This window comes from Odocoileus virginianus, unplaced genomic scaffold (genome assembly GCF_023699985.2).
Source record: "Odocoileus virginianus isolate 20LAN1187 ecotype Illinois unplaced genomic scaffold, Ovbor_1.2 Unplaced_Scaffold_4, whole genome shotgun sequence".
NCBI lineage: Eukaryota > Metazoa > Chordata > Mammalia > Artiodactyla > Cervidae > Odocoileus > Odocoileus virginianus.
The window spans coordinates 1,781,305-1,802,772 of NW_027224266.1; the positions used below are offsets into that span (position 1 = coordinate 1,781,305).

At 36.5% G+C, this 21,468-nt stretch overlaps 1 long non-coding RNA gene across 1 annotated transcript in view; it reads right to left on the reverse strand.

Moving 5' to 3' along the window:
* The window catches only part of LOC139033372 (uncharacterized), a 174,159-nt gene extending 153,602 nt beyond the window's left edge, over window positions 1–20,557 (reverse strand). Inside the window, exon 1 of the long non-coding RNA XR_011485951.1 lies at window positions 20,471–20,557. This is a non-coding gene — a long non-coding RNA (uncharacterized lncRNA). The remainder of the gene's footprint in view (window positions 1–20,470) is intronic.
* Window positions 20,558–21,468: the final 911 nt, after the last annotated feature.

The window sequence follows — 21,468 nt, forward strand, 5'->3', positions numbered from 1 at the left end:
TTCATGAGTGCTTCTCAGCTTTTTTCCTTTCGTTAAGTAAGACAGGAAGACTAGAGGGGGATGGAGATTGGTATTTTCCTTCTTCCACATTGGTTAGGCTCTGGTAAAAATCCATGTGGGTTAGGATCTGGTAAAATAGTTTCTCCTGAGAACAGGTCATTGTTAATAAGAACAGAATGGTCTGGGCATATTTCAAAATAACTTCTTTCCCCCTTCCCCCACCAAAAGCAAGAGAGGATTTTTCTCCAACCTTCATTCTGAGAATCTGGTGGCACTCCTAGAGATTTAACTCAGAAGTATAGGTGTTACTCTAAGGCTGAGTCCCTAGGAGTTTTTAATTCCTCAAGCTAGTCCATGCTCAGATTCCAGTAATGTGTTCCTACCAGGCTCCAGTTGCAGCTTCTGATCCTGATAAGGTGTGAGTCTCTGTATTCAATTGTCTCTCCAGTTTTCGGAGCCATGATTTTCCCTGTGACTTGAATTCTCTCAAAGATCTTAGAAGGGTTATTGATTTTCAGTTTTTCTGGCCTTTTTCCTGTGAGGATAAGAATGCCAACTTCCAAACTTTTTACATGTTGGACCATAAAATGTAAGTGAATTGTGAGGATTATTTTTAGCCATCCTGCCAATCTCATTTTTAATTGGTGTATATAGGCAATTTACACTCAAGTTATTTATTGATGTATGCGTGCGTGCTGTTGTTTCAGTCATGTCCGACTCTGTGATCCCACGGACTGTAGCCTGCCAGACTCCTCTGTCCATGAGATTTCCCAGGCAAAAATACTGGAGTGGGTTGTCATTTCCTCCTCCAGGGTATCTCACAGACTCAATATATTTTGGCTTAACTTGGCCATTTTATGACTTTTTTCTGTTTGTTTTCTCCATTTCTCATTCCTCATTTTTTCTTACTTCTCAGTGAGGTATTTGAACATACTTAAGGATTCTCTCCTGACAAATGTATAGTGTTTTTGAATACATTTCTGTATTGTTCTCTTAGCAGTGTTCTAGATATTATATATATACATAATACACACACACACATACATCACAATGAACTGGTTTCAACATTAATCCAGTTTGAGTTAAGTATAGGAACATGATTTCCACTTAGGTCCTTTGATCCTCACCATTAAAAAAGCATTTTTTCAAACTGTGTCCTCTACTTCTGTTAAGCATCAAGCAGCTGGTGTTACAATTTTTGCTTCAGCTTCAAATATGATTTAAGAAATGCATGAGAAGTAGGAAATTTGTTATATTTACCTCTATATTTACACATTTTAATTTTCTTTCCTTTCTGAAATTTCAAGTTTCCTTCTGTTATCATTACTTTTTCTGATTAGAGAAGTTACTTCAATCATTTTTTTTAATTGAAGGATAATTGCTTTACAGAATTTTGCTGTTTTCTGTCAAACCTCAACATGAATCAGCCATAGGCATACATATATCCCCTCCCTTTTGAACCTCCCTCCCATCTCCCTCCCCATCCCACCCCTCTAGGTTGATACAGAGCCCCTGTTTGAGTTTCCTGAGCCATACAGCAAATTCCCATTGGCTATCTATTTTTACATATGGTAATGTAAGTTTCCATGTTACTCTTTCCATACATCCCATCATCTCTCCACGTCTGTAAGTCTATTCTCTATGTCTATTTCTCCACTGCTGCCCTGTAAATAAATTCTTCAGTACCATTTTTCTAGATTCTGTATATGTGCATTAGAATATGATATTTATCTTTCTCTTTCTGACTCACTTCACTCTGTATAATAGGTTCTAGGTTCATCCACCTCATCAGAACTGACTCAAATGCATTCTTTTTTATGGCTGAGTAATATTCCATTGTGTATATGTACCACAACTTCTTTATCCATTCATCTGTTGATGGACATCTAGGTTGCTTCCATGTTCTAGCTATTGTAAATAGTGCTGCAATGAACAATGGGATACATGTATCTTTTTCAATTTTGGTTTCCTCAGGGTATATGCCTAGGAGTGGGATTGCTGGGTCATATGGTGGTTTTATTCCTAGTTTTTTAAGGAATCTCCATACCATCTTCCATAGTGGCTGTATCAATTTACATTCCCACCAACAGTGCAAGAGTGTTCCCTTTTCTCTACACCCTCTCCAGCATTTATTGTTTGTAGACTTTTTGATGATGGCCATTCTGACTGGCCATTCTGTTTCACTGACTATGCCAAAGCCTTTGACTGTGTAGATCACAACAAACTGTGGAAAATTCTTCAAGAGATGGGAATACCAGACCACCTGACCTGCCTCCTGAGAAATCTGTATGCAGGTCAAGAAGCAACAGTTAGAACTGGACATGGAACAACAGACTGGTTCCAAATTGGGAAAGGAGTATGTCAAGGCTGTATATTGTCACCCTGCTTATTTAACTTATATGCAGAGTACATCATGAGAAATGCTGGACTGGATGAAGCACAAGCTGGAATCAAGATTGCCGGGAGAAATATCAATAACCTCAGATATGCAGATGACACCACACTTATGGCAGAAAGCAAAGAAGAACTAAAGAGCTTCTTGATGAAAGTGAAAGAGGAAAGTGAAAAAGTTGGCTTAAAAACTCAACATTCAAAAAACTAAGATCATGGCATCTGGTCCCATCACTTCATGGCAAATAGATGGGGAAAAAATGGAAACAGTGACAGACTTTATTTTGGGGGGCTCCAAAATCACTGTAGATGGTGACTGCAGCCATGAAATTAAAAGACACTTGCTCCTTGGAAGAAAAGTTATGACCAACCTAGACAGCATATTAAAAAGCAGAGACATTACTTTGCCAACAAAGGTCCATCTAGTCAAAGCTATGGTTTTTCCAGTAGTCATGTATGGATGTGAGAGTTGGACTATAAAGAAAGCTGAACACCAAAGAATTGATGCTTTTGAACTGTGGTATTGGAGAAGACTCTTGAGAGTCCCTTGGACAGCAAGGTTATCCAACTAGTCCATCTTAAAAGAAATCAGTCCTGAATATTCATTGGAAGGACTGATGCTGAAGCTGAAACTCCAATACTTTGGCCACCTGATGCAAAGAACTGACTCATTTGAAAAGACCCTGATGCTGGGAAAGACTGAAGGCAGGAGGAGAAGGGGATGACAGAGGATGAGATGGTTGGATGGCATCACCAACTCAATGGACATGAGTTTGAGTAAGCTCCAGGAGTTGGTGATGGACAGGGAAGACGTGTGCTGCAGTTCACGGGGTTGCAAATATTCAGACATGACTAAGCGACTGAACTGAACTGAATTCTTTTTTTTTCCCATTTATTTTTATTAGTTGGAGGCTAATTACTTTACAATATTGTAGTGGTTTTTGCCATACATTGACATGAATCAGCCATGGATTTACATGTGTTCCCCATCCTGAACCCCCCCTCCCACCTCCCTCCCCATCCCATCCCTCTGGGTCTTCCCAGTGCACCAGCCCCGAGCACTTGTCTCATGCATCCAACCTGGACTGGCAATCTGTTTCACACTTGATAATATACATGTTTCAATGCTGTTCTCTCAGATCATCCCACCCTCACCTTCTCCCATAGAGTCCAAAAGTCTGTTCTATACATCTGTGTCTCTTTTTCTGTCTTGCATATAGGGTTATCATTACCATCTTTCTAAATTCCATATATATGTGTTAGTATACTGTATTGGTGTTTATCTTTCTGGCTTACTTCATTCTGTATAATGGGCTCCAGTTTCATCCATCTCATTAGAACTGATTCAAATATATTCTTTTTAATGACTGAGTAATATTCCATTGTGTATATGTACCACAGCTTTCTTATCCATTCGTCTGCTGATGGGCATCTTGGTTGCTTCCATGTCCTGGCTATTATAAACAGTGCTGTGATGAACACTGGGGTACACTGAACTGAATTCTGACTGGTGTGAGGTGATATCTCATTGTGGTTTTGATTTGCATTTCTCTAATAATGAGCAATGTTGAACATCTTTTCATGTGTTTGTTAGCCATCTGTATGTCTTCTTTGGAGAAATGTCTGTTTAGGTCTTTTTCCCACTTTTTGATTGGGTTGTTTGTTTTTCTGTTATTGAGTTGTATGAGCTGCTTGTATATTTTGGAAATTAATCCTTTGTCAGTGTTTCATTTGCTATTATTTTCTACCATTCTGAGGGTTTTATCACCTTGTTTGTAGTTTCCTTTGCTGTGCAAAAGCTTTTCATTTTAATCAGGTCCCAGTTGTTTACTTTTGTTTTTATTTCTGTTACTCTAGGAGGTGGGTCATAGAGGATCTTGTTTTGATATGTCATTGAGTGTTCTGCCTATGTTTTCCTCTAAGAGTTTTATAGTTTCTGGTCTTACATTTAGGTCTTTAATCCATTTTGAGTTTATCTTTGTGTATGGTGTTAGGAAGTGTTCTAATTTCATTCTTTTACACATAGCTGTCCAGTTTTCCCAGCACCACTTATTGAAGAGGCTGTCTTTGCCCCATTGTATATTCTTGCCTCCTTTGTCAAAAATAAGGTACCCATAGGTGCATGGGTTTATTTCTGGGCTTTCTGTCTTGTTCCATTGGTCTATATTTCTGTTTTTGTGCCAGTACCATACTGTCTTGATGACTGTAGCTTTGTAGTATAATCTAAAGTCAGGAAGGTTGATTCCTCAGCTCCATTCTTCTTTCTCAAGACTGCTTTGGCTATTTGGGGTCTTTTGTGTTTCCATATGAATTGTGAAAGCTTTTGTTCTAGTTCTGTGGAAAATTTCATTGGTAGTTTGATAGGACTTAGACCATTCTTTAATAGGAGGTTTGCTAGCAAATAATTATCTTAGTTTCCCTTTTGTCTCAGAATGTCTTTATTGATCCTCCATTGCCAAAGGATATTTCTGTCAGATATAAAACTTGCTGTTGACAATTCAGTGCTCAAAAAATGTTCTGCCACTTACTCTTTAACCCCATATTTTCAGATGAGAAACCTGCTATCATACTGATCAGTGCTTCCCTATAAGAAATGCAGCATTCCTCTCTGGCTGCTCTGACATTTCTTTGTCTTTTGTGTTCAGAAGTTTAATTATGATGTGTCATGGCATAGACTTCTTTGGGCTTATCTTAGACTTGTTTAGTTTCTTGTATCTGTAGGTTTATTTCTTTTTGCAAATTTGGTTTTTTAGCTATTAATCCTTGGAATAATATTTCAGTCTCACTATCTCTCTCCTCTCCTTTTGGAAGTCTAATGATACAAACGTTCTCTTTTGCTATTGTCCCATAGGTCCCTGAGACACTGCTCAATTTTTCTTTTTTCAGTCTATTTTCTCTTTGATGTTCCAATTGGGTAAGTCCTACTGATCTGTACTCTGGTTCACTTATTCTATCTATTTTCTCTACTCTACTATTGAGCCATTAAGTGAATTCTTCATTTTGATTATTGTGTTTTTAGCTCTATCATCACCATTTATTTTTTGTTATAGTTCATTTTTCTTTGGTGAGTTTTTTTTTTTAGTGAAAATTCATTAAATATTCTTTGTGATTGTGCTTTAAAGTTTTTGCCAGATAATTCCAACATCTGATTCCTTTTGATGTTGACATCTATTAATTTTCTTTTCTCATTCATGTTTGATTTTTCTGGTTCTTACTATGCTGAGTGACTTTTTATTATACCTTCAACATTTTGGAAATTGTATTATGAGACTAGAGATCCTATTTAATCTTTATTTTATCAGTCAGTCCACCTGTTGAGGTGTAGCTCCCATACCAAGTGGAGTGTATGTTATGTTTCCTGCTGGGTTCTGCAAACACTACCTTAGCAAAAGTAGGGCAATGACTCACACCGTCTCATTGAAGATAGGTGGGATGGAAGGTAATCTCCTCCTTTAGTCCTGCTGACCCCTTCCTGGTGAAACTAGGATTCTGGCAGGTGGGTATAGAGACTCAACTTCCAGTGAAAGAACAGAAATGCTGTCTAGACTTTCTTTGTACCACATCATTCAGTCTCACTGTTACTGGGTAAGTATGGAAGCTCAACTTGGCACTGGCCTTGTTGACACCAGAGGTAGCTGGAAAGCTGGGTGCTTACTAGGCTTGACTCAGACCATTTATTAATACTTAGTCTCATTGATCTCAGAAAAGGTGGAGGCTTAGTTTGTCACTGAGCCCTTTGACATTGGACAGCGGGTATATCCCCACCTCCCATCACCTCATTAAATCTCATTTCTGCTAGGTACAACTAGAGGCTCAGCTCACCTCTGAACGCCACTGAAACTACCCTGTTGAAGGAACCTGAACATTGCTTAACTCTGCCAGGTGGGGAATAAAAGACTGGCTCCCCACTCATCCCCACCAATAGAACCTTGATAGGGGAATCAGAGTACCACCTACTTCTACCTGGCAGGGGATGGACAGTCAGCTCCCCACTTGGTCCAATCATTACTATCTCTACAGGAGAAATCAGATAACTGCTGTCTACTTCAGATCCCCACTTAGCTTGCTAACACCACCTAGTGGAGAAATCAGAGTGCCACTTAACTTGCGCCAAGAGGACTACCACTGAAACATGGGGGATGAGGCATACTTTTTCCCTTGATGTTTGTCTAGTATAGGATGGGTCTTGCCATAAAGGTTTTTTGTTCTTAGGAAATCCTGTTTCTAGTACTTTGGCTAGACAGTGGGAATTTGTTTTGTCTTTGCCTGTTGGTAGATTTGGGTTGGAGGCCTCTGCCATACCTGGTCAAGAATGTATGGGAGACAAGGAAATCCAGGGAACGCATCACTGTGTCTCTTAAGTCAAGTTACCTATAATGTCAGCCTTTTTGTTTTTTACCTTTCAAAGTCTATGATCATTTGTTATTTTAAGCCATGACCTTTTAGTTGTAAGAGGGAGAACTTGGAAGGAATGGGGTAGAACCAGAAGTCTCCCCCAAAATAATTTAAAGAAGACAATATTTTCTGTTTGTTCCTTACTAGAATTTTATTTAAAATAGGAATTGAATATTTAATTTTACCAAAAATTTTTCCTTCATGTATTATGGAGATTGATTTGTGTTTTCACCTTTGATCTACTGATTAGGGTTAAGATGGACAATTAGGAAAACTTCACATGATGGCACAAACTTTTTTTTCCCTATGCAGAAGGCAAGACAGTTTATTGATCACCAACCTTTTAAATTTAAAAACAGACTTTGAAATTCGCCAGTTTTGTGGAGAACCTGAAATGAGTACTAAAGGCTTTGATATTTGATGTTATTAAGATATGTAACTGAAGGCTAGAAGGTACTGAGTCTTCCAATGAAGCTACAGTCTTCTCAAAAAGAAGTATATAAAACTTTACTGGTAACCACTTTAATACTTATATGTGTGATAGATTAGTATGAGAGCAGCTGCTCAGCCAAGTGGCTCCCAATATTTTGTTTCAGCTGACATCAACACGCTGTTCCTCTATATGTCATTTGACAACTGCTTAAAGCCTTCTTTATTTCTCAGTGTTCCAGAAATATTTAAAAATTATGATCAAGGCAGTATTCAACCTTTAATCGGTTCCTAGACAATGGTCATATGTTGAAGCATCAAAAGCTTATCCTAATGTCCTATATGTGCAAAATTACAGGACAGAATTTAATTCTTGGATATAAATTATATACCATAGACAGACCAAAAGTGATCTGCTATATACATGGAGTAAAACTATGCCTTTAAAATCATGTTATTAAGTAATTAAACAGAAGGTATGAAACGTTGATTTCTAATATTGCTTTTCAGGGATTTTTCGGAAACAAAAGAATTAAGTATAGATCCATGTGTCAGTATGGATGAATCTCAAAAATAGTATCCTGAAAAAAAAAATAAAGAATAGTATCCTGAGTAAAGAAAAGCAAGACACAAGAAGTATACATTGTATAATTTCACTTACATGAAATTCTAGAATGGACAAAATTAATAATCCGTGGTGATAGAAATCAGATCATGGTTGTGGGGACATTCACTGAGATGGGACATAAGGGAGATTTCTGTGGTGATGAGGTTGTTTTGGGTCTTAATAATGGTATGGGTTAATACAAGTTTATGCATTTGTCAAAACTGAACATTACACCCAGAGTTTTTAGTTGTATTTAAATTGTACTCCAAATAGTCAAGATCTATCTATCTATATATCTATATCTATCTATCTCTCTATATATATGACTAAAAGACTTAGAAAGTATACTGGTTAAATAAGTTTTCTACTCTCCCAAATTAAATAAAAATCTTAGCAATATAGGGCAAAGCAGGGAGGGAAATGTGAAGAGAGAAAACAAGAGAACCAGATGTAGTGGAGGAAGGGAGGGCTGAAGCTATATAGCTTCAGATGCTATATAGAATCCTGCTGTGAGTATGTGAGACAGTATAACGAATCCTGGGTAAAGACCAGGGAGAAGGCAAGCCTTTAAGAAAAGTCCTTCAAGCCATTAAAAGTGCAATTGTTATTGTGTGCCTATACTGGAAAGGGCCAGGGAGTCCTGGCATACTGCAATCCATGGAGTCGCGAAGAGTCGGACATGACTTGGTGACTGAACAACAACAGACAAACTCCACTGAATTTCCTGTAGGATGGCATCTGAAAGTCCTAGAGAGTTAGAGAGGAGCCATGAAGAGAAATAGTTAGTGAACTTGTGAAAGATTTACAGGTGATACTAATGATTACTAAACAAGAGGAATGTACAGCTATATAGTTTGATTTTAGCAGATCTCAGCATGCCAGGCATAGGCCCGAGGATTAGACAGGAGAAGTCACATTACAGAGGATGCAGTTTAGGATATAACCAAATTAAACACAACAAGTAGATTCGCCTACTTTATGGAAACTTTAAAATATTTAAGCTTCCTTCTAGCTTTACATCTACTTGGGGAGGGGGAAAAGGTAAAACCTATGAATTTCTTTAAAGAAAAATCTTAAAGGTAACAAACTTTACTGGTTGTGGCCAAATAAAACTTTCTAGGACATAGATAATTTTTCTGTTACTAGATAAAATTTTCTGGGCACTTGAGACAGAGAATACATCTAGTCAAATAAAAAGGAAAGCTTCTTTTACTGTATGTACTTGTTTTAAACTTAGAGAAAATTTGCAAATGTAGTACAGAGAGAGTTCTCTTCTATAGCTCACCTTGCTTCCCCTATTGTTATAACCATAGTTTGATTATAAATAACAAAAATTTAACATTGATATAATTTTATTAACTAAACTACAGACTTAATCCAAAATCCATCGATTTTTTTTCCCACTAATGTCTTTTTTCTGTTCCAGGATCCTATCCAGGATCCCACATTGCCATCACAACTGAATTTGCAGTCTGAGAAATATGTACTCATTAGGTAACTGCAGACATTCTTCATTTCTCCAACACCTTTAAACTGAATTGGAAATTTGGGCTGCCTGTTATGAACATTTTCACTGATCATTATATGTATACAAATGCCTCCCAAAATCTTTATGTGACAAATAACTAGGGGAGGAGCAGATTGCATGGTGATTTCTTCTGTTTCAATGAAACCTTGCATTTGGTTTCACTGTAGCAAACAACTCTCTAGGAGGCATACCTTCTACTTCAATGATTTGTTTATTTTTTCTTGAAAAGTCTTCTATGTATTTCTATAGGTGGTTACAAATTTTTTGATGCTATGGCAACAAGTTTTTCTTCTGAAACAATCAAACCTTATTTTGCTCATAATGCTGATATGTCACTGCACTAACTCATTTCTCCTGAATTGCAAAATGTTTTGGCCATATATATTGCTTAGATCTGAGGCATGAGAATTCACGGCATCTGATTACAAATCTATGGAACAAAAAATGTTTTGACCTGCTAAATCACCCCATCCCTATTCAAATTACCATTAATCATATAGTCCTCCTTCCGAACTATTTGATGATAGAGCTTAGCCGATGTCTATGTCTGAGGGAGTCACTAGTTAAAGTGTGAAAGTGAAAGTGTTAGTCACTTAGTGTGTCCAACTCTTTGCGACCCATGGACTGTGGCCCATCAGGTTCCTCTGTCCAAGGAATTCTCCAGGCAAGAATACTGGAGTGGGTAGTCATTCCCTTTCAGGGGATCTTCCCAACCCAGGGATCAAACCCAGTTTTCATTGCAGGCATATTCTTTACTGTCTGAGCCACCAGGGAAACTGAGGAAGTCACTTAGATATTAGCGAATTTGGAAACATGTTGTGACTACACTCATTTGGGGAAAGAAAGATCATTAAAACAGAACATCAAAGTCAAATTGTCATAAATCTTCTCCTTGAAAATATTTTTCTAACCAGTTTATGGAGAAGGTGGCATAAGTTCCATTTACCTTGAGCTTTTGATTCTCTCTACCACTCTTACTATACTTCTTCCAGGCCTTGACTATATGATAATACCTAAGGTAATGAAAGGTAGCAAAACATGCTACCATATGCTGCTTGGTATAATGATTATTTTGAGCTGAAGGCACTTAAAAACAGCAAGTGCAGGGAGAGGCTTTCTCTGAACTCCCCTTATCTGCCTAAAATCCTTCTAAAGGATTTCAATTATCATAATCCACCCCCCCCACCACCACCAGGAGTTTCATCAACCAGAGAGGACTGACTTATCTCACAGGAGAAACTAAAAGTCCATACCACACCAAGACAAACTTTGTCACACACTATCATATTTCACACATATTCTTTTAAGGCCCCATTCATCGTCCCTAAAAATTATTTTATCTTCCCTAAGAAGCCTACCATCACCATCCCCTTTCCCTATTAAGGTGGTTTTTAATCCTGAATTCTAAAGCCACCTCTCTTGTTAACCCATCTTTGATTATTGGATTCTCAGCTAAGAATTTAGGATAGAGAGAAAATTATTTTGTCTTCCCTACAATCAGTAAAGAATCCACCTGCAATGCAGGAGACCTGGGTTTGATCCCTGGGTCAGGAAGATCCCCTGGAGGAGGAAATGGCAAACACTCCAGTATTCTTGCCTGGAAATCCCATGGACAGAGAAGCCTAGTGGGCTACAGTCCATGGGTCACAAGAGTCAGACACAACTTAGCAACTAAACCACCACCACCACCACCACAGTAATCATGGCAGCTATGCTAATACTATAGAAACTGATATCTAAGAAGCACAACTAAAATGTTAGCAAATTATTTAATTTTTTGAGGTATTCAAAATAAACACAAAATATAACTGTATAAATGGCAGGTATCAGCTGAAGTCACCTTTACCAAATGCATATGGGAAGTCTCTGTATTAATGTTTGCTTGAGGTTGCTTCTTCTGTGTGACTTACTAAAACAGATAAATTACTATTAATAGATTTTTCAGTTTGATATCACTGTTGAACCATAAGATCCCATGAGAGTCCAAGTATATTTTTCATACTAAAAATGAGGTACACTGCATGGTAACAGAACACTGCTGATTATACTAACAGCCTTTGAAAGAGATTTGATATCTTGCTATTTTTTACATATTTATGTTCTAATGGACCAAGAAAAATTGAGTAATCAATACAATATTAAAAAGCCATGAAAAAAGAGAAACACGCTGCATATACGAAAACAATATCACTTCCCCAAAAGCAAGATTACATTGGGTACCTAATAAAATTTATGAATAGTGTTTTTAAACTAAACATTGTATTTAGTTAATTTCACCATCTTTCTAATCTCTTTCCCAGTTAGCTACAACTTCATCTTCTTTGTTCAGGTATAAATTTTGTATGTGGTCAGTCTTTCTTTTTCCATGAGATTATGCATATCAGAAGTTGTGCCATTAAGGAGATAAGGTTCTATATTTTCTAAGTATGGCACTTTTTTGGGGGGCACACCACACCACTCCACACAGCTTGTGGGATCTTATCTCCCCAACCAGGGAGATGCCCCCTGTAGTGGAAGTGCAGAGTTCTAAGCACTGGACTGCTAGGAAATTCCCCATGGCACAGAATTATTATTTTATTAGAAAAAGACATGTAATAATTCTATGACCTTTTCTTCTGCCTGCCATGTGAGGATTTCAACAATGCTACATAGGAACACAGATATGTGGTTTGGGAGAGAGAATCCTGAACTGCAGTTTACTTTCATCTAGCCTACAGAAAAGGTATTTCTGTAAATGGAGAACAAAGGCAAGGTTTAATTTTTTAAATCAATTTTGTTTTCTTCAGGTACTCATTTAAATATGTTGATAGTGAAGTGGTACTTTCATAGTGTAAATATTTTTCTCCCTACTCCTCTCCCTTCCCTTTCCTATCTTTATTCACAATCCTGACAAAAAGGAATAGTTTATAGGAGCTGACATTTTATTTACCTTTCCATAGCCACACAAGAATAACTGAATATTTCATATATCTCATTTTACAAACATAAATTTACTTATTTATCTTGTGCTCTATTTTAAACTTCTATAGAGTAGTATCTTAAACCAAATATGTAGACCCATAATACTAATAGAATAACCTAAAGTACAGGTAAATGTATTCTTTTAAGAAACATAAGCAAAGAAATGCAATCAATTAGTGTTAAAGCTTCAAGTAGTCATCTTTGCGATGTTGATATAATTCAAAACATTCTGGGAACTTTTACTTATTTTTTTTTTCATTCTGGGAACTTTTAAAACATTGCTTTCTGTAATTTTGTGTGGCATGCTTGAAAAATGTATATTTTATAGCTTATTTTTCCTTAATCAAAAACAGTATTAGCTAACTGGGGCATCAAATTTACTGGTCAGACATAGTTTCAGATGAATTTTTACTATCAAAGTTATCCTTGTAGAAAAAAAGTTTGTCAGATTTGAAGGTATTTGGAAGACTATGCTATAAATTCTATGCAATTTGAATGATAACATTAGCTTACATTTGTAAGTTTACAGTGATTGTGAACACATTTTTTCATTTGAGCCTCATGACAATTCTAAGAATGGGAATTCCCATATTGCAGAAGAAAATACTGAGGATTAGTGGGGTCATGTGATTTGCCCAATATTACAGAGCCTTGAAGTTTAGACAGCAGGCCCAACTCTTCTCACTCCTAATGTAGCTCTCTTTCTAAGTATATCATTTTGCAATTCTACATGTTCTGGGAAATTTATTTTTCTTATAATTTTATATGAAATTTATTTTCATATAAGTTATAATAATATAATTTATAGTTGCTCTATAATTTTGATGAGGACATATACTTCAATGAAAATTAAGGTTTGCTATTAAAAACATCCTTAACTTTGCCTTTTGAATTTATACATTTAGGTTAATATTTAAGCATATGTAAAGCCTCAAATCATCATTTCAAAATTTCTGGACATCTGGTACCATAAGAGTCATTGCATCAGAACAATCAATCCTTGATAATAATTTAAAAATCTGGACACATGCAAAGAAAAATAAATAACAATGTACACTTTTCACTGAATGGCTATAATCTGCCATGAAATAAAGCACAAAATAAAACTGTTTTCATAGAATATTAAAAGTAGCCACATGCCAATGGCAAAAAACTTGGTAATTATGCCTTCAAACAGGACTTTTGCAGAAAGTTATTTGCTTAGGAAGCAAGAAAATGCTGTCAAATTCTCATTATCAACTGATTTCTGTTTCTTCTATCACATTCCAAATCCCATTATAAGTGGGTTAACATAAATATATGACATTGGAAACTGTATATCTCTTCTAAGTAGAAAAGATACGTGGCTTCAGTCAAGTTTAAAAGTAATATATTGTTCTAAAAATAAGATTTCTGACTTAGAAGACATATGGTGAATCTTCATGAAGTCAGTGAGAGAGGAGGAGTTGTCATGAAATGTGCTCCATTAGAATTGCCAGGGGGACAGACTGTACTTTCCCACTAACAAATGTCCCTTTTTTAATGTGACTGTCCCTATATTTTCTTATTACATGCACAATTCTTTCCAGTTCTTTCACTTTTTGACTGTGAATATGTGAAATACTTTCTCTATTGAATTTCCAGAATTCATGTTTCTAAATATTTACTTATTAGAACTCAAAAGGTATATTATATACCAATGCATATAAAAATGGAATTTTAAAAAAGCATGGTGTAAAGGAGATAATTATTCGACCTTTGAGGGTGGAGGCTGCTTGATTTGAGAAAGGCTCCGCAGAGGAATTTAGATTTCAGTAGAGCCTTTTTGGGTAAGAAGGGTACCTGAGGAAGAGTTAACAAGAGAAGTAAGACTTCGTTCTCTGATGTGGCTAAAGCAAAATATTCTAGGCAATGGATAGAAATAGAGATAAAGCTAAACTGGAGTCAGCCTGTAAATGATTTCAAACACCATGCAAGTGATTTCAGTCATTATGCTCTTGTCAGTCACAGTAGAGACTTCTGGTTTCAATTAAAATATTTTTAAATGTTTACCAAAGTAATACACGCACAAGACTTAATAATCTAATGGTACAGAAGGACTCAAATGAGCAAACCATAGTCGTCTGCCCTACTCTTAAGTACTCCCATTTTAACTCTTGTAAGCCGATTGTCACTATTAATAGACTTGTTAATTCAAGACACTACCATGGATTTTCTGCCAAGGCAGAAGAGTATTTAGCTAACTCATACCATATCTACTGCTTCATTAATTCTCCCCAACGTGATTATCTTCAGCTCCTATATTTCTTACTATTGTAAGTTCAAGGAATATATTTAATGTTTATTTCTTTTTCATCAACACTATAAAGTAAATCTTTACTCTCTGCCATGTAAAATGAGTCTCTCACTACTTCTATCTTCCTCTTTTACTTTTCTTCCCTCTTTGAAATCACTTTATCTAACATTAATATAGGCACTTCTGCTTATTTTTAATTAATATTTGCTCAATATATCTTTTCCAACCTTTTACCTTCAACCTGCCTATATCACTATATTTGGAGTTTATTGTAGACAGCATATAGTTATATCATGTTTTTTCCCCACAAAGTTTTATTTCTTCAACAGTATATAGAACATTAAGTGAATAATATGCTTTATGACTTGGAGAATCAGGTTGTGATATATTTTATTTTATTGTGCTAATGAGGGTTCAGCAAAAAGGATAATGAATAGGATTTTGTTTTACTTGAAGTATAGTTGAATTAAAATATTGTGTTATTTACCACTATATAGCAAAGTGATTTAGTTATACACATATATACATTCTTTTTCATATTCTTTTCCATTTTGGTTTATCATAGGATATTGAATATAGTTCCCTGTGCTATACGGTAGGACCTTATTGTCAGTTGCATCATGTTTTCTTTTTAATTGGAAGATAATTGCTTTAAAATATTGTGTTGGTTTCTGCCATACATCACATGAATCAGCCATAGGTATACATACACCCCTCCTTCTTGAACCTCCCTCCCACCTCCCACCCCTTTGGGTTGTTACAGAGCACCAGGTTAAGCGCCCTGTGTCATACAGCAAAGTCTCACTGGCTCTCTGTTTCATATATGGTAATGTATATGTTTCAGTGCTACTCTCTCAATTCATCCCACCCTCTCCTTCCCTGACTGTGTCCACAAGTCTGTTCTCTATGTCTGCATCTCCACTGCTGCCCTGCAAATAGGTTCATCAGTACCATCTTTCTAGATTCCATATATATCCAATAATATATGTGCATCATGTGTTTTAAATCCACTCTTAAGTCTGCCATTTTAATTCTTGTTTTCTGTTTGTTCTGTTTTTCATTTCTTTTTTCTTGTTTCTGTCTTCCTGTAGGTTACTTGAATATTTTTAGAATTTCATTTTACAGATAGTTTTTGAGTATATCTGTTATATAGCCTTTTAGTGATTGCTCTAGGTATTACATTATATATACATAACTTATCACAGTCCACTGATGTAAACATTTTACCAGTTTAATTGAAGTTTAGAAACAATACCATTCTTTGTATGGTTTTACTCTCCTTCATTTATACTATAATGATCTTATATATGTCCTCTTTATACTGTATCAGGCATTGTTACATTTTTGCTTCAATCATCAGCCATAATTTAGAACACTCAAAGGAAAGTCTATATTATATTGTATTTACCCATGTTCTTTCTTCCTACTAGATGTTCCAAGATGCCTTCTTTTATCATTTCCTTTCTGTTTAGAGAACTTCCTTTAGCCATTCTTTTAGGGTAGATCTGCTGGCAAAATTTCTTAATTTTCTTTCATCTGAGAATATGTTGATTTACCCATCATTCTTGGAGGATATCTCTGCTGAATATAAAATTCTGGGTTCTTTCCTTTCAGTGCTTGAAAGATGTTGTGCCACTTCTTTTTGGACTCTATGGTTTTCCTTTTTTTAAAAAGTATTTTTATTGTGATAAAATATACATAAAACTTACCACTTTAAGCATTTTTAATTGTAAAATTAAGTGGTATTAAGTACATTTACAGTGTTTCACAACCAACCTCTATTCATTTCCAAAATTTACCATTTAGACAATAACTTCCCATTCTCCCCTCCCCCAGCCCCTAGTAATCACTATTCTCCTTTCTGTCTCTGTGAATTTGCTTATTCTAGGTACTTTGTGTAAGTGGAATTATACAATTTGTCCTTTTGTGTCTGGCTTATTTCACTTAGCATAGTGTCCTTAAGGTTTATCCATGTTGTAGCATGTACCAGAATTCCAGTCCTTTTTAAGGATGAACATTTCATTGTATGTGTATACCACATTTGTTTATAAATTCATCTGTTGATGGACATTTGGAGTGTTTTCCACCTTTTAGCTATTGTGAATAACGTTGCTATGAACATTGCTGTAAAAGTTTGGTTGAGTCCCTATTTTTAAATTCATTTGGATATATACCTACAAGTAGAATTGCTAAATCATATGGTACTTGTTTCTGATTTTTTGAGGAACTGCCAAACCATTTTCCACAGTTGTTGTTCAGTCGCTCAGTCATGTCCAGCTCTTTGTGACCCCATAGACTGCAGCACACCAGGCTTCACCATCTTCTGGAGCTTGTACAAACTCATGTCCATTGAATCAGTGATGCCATCCAACCATCTCATCTTGTCATCCCCTTCTCCTCCTGCCTTCAATCTTCCCAGCATCAAGGTCTTACAATGTCATGGAAATTGACTTCAGTGTTTTCTTCAAAGAGTTTTATAGTTTTAGCACTTAATGTGTTGCATCCAATTTGAGTTAGTTTTTGTATATGGTATAAGGCAAGGGTCCAAATTCATTTTCTTGCATGTAAATTTCTTATTTTTGTTCTTTATTTTGATTTTTTCAAAAAATGTTTCTTTGAGGAACAAAAACATGAAGATTCCTAGTTTGCAATCTTGCTTTCATCCTTCTAGATTCCATGGTTTCTGATGAGAAATCAACTATCATTCACATTATTTTCCCCCCATAGGTTAAGTCTTGTTTATGTCTGGCTGCTTTCAAGATCTTTGTTTTGCTTTTAGTTTTCAGAAATTTGACTGTGACATGTCTTAGTTTGAATTTGTTTGGTTATCCTATTTGGAATTCATTCAGTCTCTTGAATCTGTAGGTTTGTATCTTTTGCCACTTTGGGGAAGTTTTCAGCCATTATTTATTTGAGTTGTTTTTCAGCACTTCCCTTTTTCTCTTTTCCTATAGGACTCCATGACATGAATGTTAGATCTTTTGTTTTTGTGCCACAGGTCTCTGAGGCTCTGTTCTTTCTTGTTTAAGTCTACTTCCTCTTTGTTGTTCAGATTTGGTAATTTCTATTATTATTTATTTTTTTAAAAAAATTTATTTATTTTTGATTGTGCTGGGTCTTTGTTGCTGTGCACAGGCTTTGTCTAGTTGCAGCGAACGGGTGCTACTCTTCCTTGCAGTGCTTGGGCTTCTCATTGGAGTGGCTTCTCTTGTGGAGCACAGGCTCTAGGCTCAAGGGCTTCAGTAGTTGCAGCACGTGGGCTCAGTAGTTGTGGCTCTTGGGCTCTAGAGTGCAGGCTCAGTAGTTGTGGCACATGGCCTTAGCTGCCCCACGGCATGTGGATCTTCCAGACCAGGAATCGAACGCATGTCCCCTGCATTAGTAGGTGGATTCTTAACCACTGAGCCACTAGGGAAGTCTCTATTCTATATTTCAATTAATTGATTCTTTCCTGAATCACCTCTATTCTTGCTGTTTGACCTCTAATTGAATATTTATTTCAGTTATTTTATTCTTGGGTTCTTAAATTTCATTTCTTTTTATGTCTTCTATTTCTTTGCTGATCTTTTAAAACTTTTCTCCTATATTTCAAGTGTGTTTTTAATTGTTCATTGACGTTTTTTAATTATGGCTGCTTTAAAATCTTTGTCAGATAATTCTAACATTCCTGTTATCTTGTTGGCATTAATTGTCTTTGTCTATTCAGTTTGAGATCTTAGTGGGTCTTGGTATGACAAATGAATTTCAACTGAAATCTGGACATCTTGGGTTTTATGAGCCTCTGGATTTTAAATAAATCTTTGTGTTTAGTTGTGACACCACTCCAAAAGAGGAAGCAGAGGTGTGGCCCTTTTTCAGCCAGGTGTCATAAAGTCCAGGTTTCCCACTCAGCCTTCATTGACACCTGAAGGTGAGGCTTCTCATTATTGTTGGGTGATACTTGGACTTTCTGACTTTCCTACAGACTTCCACTAATAGTTTCCAGGCTGAGAGGGGTAGAAGTGTTTCATTACGTAAGCTCACCATTTGGTCTCTGCTGACATCATGGGATGGGAGGTGGTATCATTACTGCTGGGCAGTGGTCAAACTCCCTACTCTCCACAAGGACTCCTCTGACACCACTAGAGCAGAGAGGGGGACACTCTTACTGCTGAGCTGAGGAAGCAATCCAGGTTTCTCCCTCACTGGAAGTGGGAAGGGGGAGGTCATACTGCCTGGCAAGGATGAAAGACCTAATTCCAATTTGGCATTCTCTGAAACCACCATGGCAGGGGTGTTGAAGTGCTTTGCTATAGCCTTGGGAAGTTAAAGAAGTCTAGGTGCCCTACTTTGCCTTTTGCTGGCAAAGGTGGGATGGGGTTTAGTTTTCTGAGTGGTGTTTGGCTGGAGTAGAATGGTTACTGTCTCAATGTTTTCTGCCTTCCTAAGCTGCCTCTTTGATGGATAGGGAGGCCTGGCGTGCTGTGATTCATGGGGTTGCAAAGAATCAGACACGACTGAACGACTGAACTGAACTGAAGCTGCCTCTTTCCTGGTCACTTAACTAGAGAGCTCATGCTTTTCTTAGGACGTTTTTGTCTGTGTCTTTCACTCACTCTTCATTTTTCTAGGTTGCTAGCTTCTTCAGCTCTAAGTCTGTGATGAACAAAAAATAAACAACCTGGGAACTCATCACTGTGCCATTCCTTGGGTCTGAGTTCCCTTGTTTGTCTGCTTTCTTCTATATTTCAAAGCCTTCTTATGTTGTTTAATATATATAATGTCCAAGGTTTTAAACTGTATGTAGTGGGAGGACTAGGGGAAAGTACCTCTCCTTGGTCTTTCTGGAAGTGAAAGCTCAACTCCTTATATTACAAATATAAATCACATCATGTTTCTGACTTGCTTTCAAGTCTTAAAGGTTTTGCACTACACTCCAAGCTAGGTACTATATGGACTTAGAAGACTGCTTTTTTTCTAACTCCAGCCTATTTCTCTAGTCCCCTTCATGCCCTCACCCATTCTCTGTTTCATTTTCAGTCAGATGGACTTCCTTTCTGTCCCTCAATCACGTCAAATTCTTTATTGCCCCAGGGACTTCACACATGCTTTACTTCTCCCTTGAATGAACTATCTCTGATCTTTGCCTGCCTGTATTGTGTGTATTACAACACTGTGCCTAAAAGTCACCTACTCGGAGTATTCTCTGATTACTGTAAGGAATTTTCTCTCTCCCTTGCTATAGTTGTTCCCTATCATTGCATTTTGTACATTTCATGCCAGTATTTTTCATGATTTACATTTTTATACACATACTTTGTTTGCTTACTAGTGTATTGTATGCTTTTCACTAGACCGTAAACTCCATAGGCTCAGGAGCCATATTCATTATATCCACTGGTTTATCCATGATGCTTAGCCTTGTTCCTGGTACACAGTAACCATTTAATAAATGTCCGTTGAATGAATGAATGGAGACAAAACATTATACAATGTACAAATTACATTGCCATTTTATAATCTAGAAATATATGTATTTATTTGCTTTGCATTCATATTTTCACATTTTGAAATACTCCCAAAATATGTTTGTATGTCTCTTTCATTTTACTTGCTACCATACGTCAAAAGTATCTATTTGTACGCTTTGTTTTGTGTAAAGGATTCAAGGACAGCAACTATGTTTTACATATTTGTATGTACAGTGCTTAGTACAGGGTTTATACCGAGTAGATAATCATGATGAAAAATCAATAAATGATAGCTTTTGCAATGTGCTACAAAGTATTTGAAATAGTTCCTAAGAGGAACTAAACAAACCAAAATATTTTCATAACTTAGATGATCCAAATAACTAAGTTTCCTTTCAAAATCAAGAAAATGTCAAAAGCAGGGACACACTTACATGCCTCTCTCTCTTTCTGGATACAGCTCTTGGTCAGTGGGAATAAATGAATTGTTCCACTTGGTATGACCATGTTTAATTTTCCAATCTTCCTAGAAGTAAATAAGACCCATTTGAGAAAAATGACAATTATCTATGGAGAAAGAAAGCAATCTTCCTTTCCCACTCCCCATCTTTATTCTTCTATACTCTGTGAATTATTAGTCAAGGATCACACAATTTGTATCTTAAGTACTTTTTATGTTTAAAATTTTTGATTTGTTGAGCTATACTAATTTATAAATAAAATGTCTGAACTTATCTAGCATTAATTTTGCCAGTTCACATTTGCCACTATCAATAAGACTAATAAATGTTCAGATGAAAATGGACCTGACATTTTGAATATGATGGAATACCCTAAGAGTTAGATGTTTTGTAAATAAATAATGTTAAAGCTCAGAAGAAAAGGTTTAGATCAGGCTTTTATTCTAACCCTGCAACATTAACATAGGGTTTTCCTTTTATTAGTGATGGAGTTATCTTAGGCAGCCCCAGTGATTGAAGCAATACATCCTTTTTGAATTTGAAATCCAGCTCCTGCTGCTGCTCTTGCTGCTAATTTACTAGGCCAGGGCTGGACTGGCCTAGTTTATCCAGGCAGAAGTTCAGCAGAGCTCACTTTTTGGGAGAGTATTAAGATCAAATCTGTGCCAAGTGGTCAAGCAACACCTAAGCAGCAGCGTGGTGGCAGCTGCTAGGTTGGTTTATCACACCTCCATAGACAGTGTCAGTAAGGCAAAAACAACTCCAATGAATTTTGAAAGTTTATTATTTACACAGACATCAGCATGGTGTTAACTCCCCAAGTTTTATAGGATGATACCAAATTGGAGAGGCCAGATGATAGATGATACAATGGTAGGTCACTCCGTCATTGAAGAGCCAACTCTAAACTTTTACTGCTGAACAGTTCTTTAATCTGAAGTTGTATCTGAAGCTCCTATGAGATGGCAAGT